The sequence below is a fragment of the Sinocyclocheilus grahami genome, unplaced genomic scaffold (genome assembly GCF_001515645.1).
Source record: "Sinocyclocheilus grahami isolate Dianchi unplaced genomic scaffold, SAMN03320097.WGS_v1.1 scaffold1525.1, whole genome shotgun sequence".
Lineage (NCBI taxonomy): Eukaryota > Metazoa > Chordata > Actinopteri > Cypriniformes > Cyprinidae > Sinocyclocheilus > Sinocyclocheilus grahami.
Window position 1 is genome coordinate 341,984 of NW_015506704.1, and position 1,567 is coordinate 343,550.

Here is a 1,567-nt window from a genome sequence, read left to right on the forward strand (position 1 = left end):
ATGGCGGTCCAGTAGTTTCTGGCTCCCTGGTGCGGTCCGATCAGCAGGTCAGGTGTGTATGTGATCGGTCCAGACACAATGCTGATGATGTCAGCGTTCTTCAGAACCGGCACCATCTCCGTAGCCCTCTCCACATGATCCATGATTCGGTCCAGATCGGACTCAAACAGCTCCTTACCGAAACCTGCGACACACACCTGATTATTTCATACTAGGACTGTGACAATAAATCAGATGCAGAATTGATTCGTGGATGGATTCTGAGATTTCTGAATGCATTGCTATTCTCTCTGGAATCGATTCTGAGCTTAGATTTTAACAGCAGATGGCGCTCTACTCTAGTTTTTATCCGCACACTCAAATGCTCATGAAAAAGAGTGCTTGTGCGTTTGGCTGACCTCAGACTGTGCTCTGCTCTCTGTGATCGTGTGCTGACCTAGAGGAACTCCGTCTCTGATCCACGAGTCCTGCAGCTTCATCTTCTCCTCTTTCTCGTAGGGTCCGAACAGCAGGCCATCTCGCTCCTGACGCAGGTAATACGAGCCCTCCAGATCCCGCTGACCTCAGACTGTGCTCTGCTCTCTGTGATCGTGTGCTGACCTGGAGGAACTCCGTCTCTGATCCACGAGTCCTGTAGCTTCATCTTCTCCTCTTTCTCGTAGGGTCTGAACAGCAGGCCATCTCGCTCCTGACGCAGGTAATACGAGCCCTCCAGATCCCTGATCACCGGAAGCTCTGCCTCCAGCGCCTTCACCTCGGGAACCGTCGCCGTGACAACGTACTGGTGATGCACTGGGATGGTGGGGTGCTGGAACCCGATCATTTGACCCAGTTCACGTGCCCAGAACCCTGAGATCAAGACAAATACAGAGCGCTTTACATATCATATATCACTGCGGAGTCCAAACAGCTGATAAAAACATCACAATAATCCACAAGTAATCCACAACACTCCAGTCCATCAGTTAACATCTGGAGAAGACAAAACCTGAGACACATCCAGCATCAAGACGCTTTTAACTCAAATACGAGTTCATAAATCTTCAATAAACAAGCTACAGGTAGTCCAAAATGCAGCGGCTAGAGTCCTTACCAGGTCAAGAAAATATGATCATATTACCCCAATTTTACAGTCTCTGCACTGGCTACCTGTTAAGTTCCGTATCAGTTACAAAATATTATTACTTGCCTATAAGGCCCTTAATGGGTTAGCTCCTGCGTACCTAACTAGTCTTCTACCACGCTACAATCCATCACGCTCCCTAAGGTCGCAAAATTCTGGACTTTTGGTAGTACCTAGGATAGCAAAGTCCACTAAAGGAGGTAGAGCTTTTTCGCATTTGGCTCCCAAACTCTGGAATAGCCTTCCTGATACCGTTCGGGGTTCAGACACACTCTCTCTGTTTAAATCTAGATTAAAGACACATCTCTTTGGCCAAGCATTCAAATAATGCATCTCATAATCTTGTACTGCAGTTATATATGATCAAATGCACATTATTATTCTTTAGCTAGGGTTAAACAAATCAATTTTGCTTGGTTGGAACAGCAGCTAAGCTAATTATGT

The 1,567-nt window shown here is 46.6% G+C and overlaps 1 pseudogene; it reads right to left on the minus strand.

Annotated features, from left to right (window-relative positions):
* LOC107570954 (dimethylglycine dehydrogenase, mitochondrial-like) overlaps positions 1 to 1,567 on the minus strand; it is a 39,368-nt pseudogene that overhangs the window by 27,818 nt on the left and 9,983 nt on the right.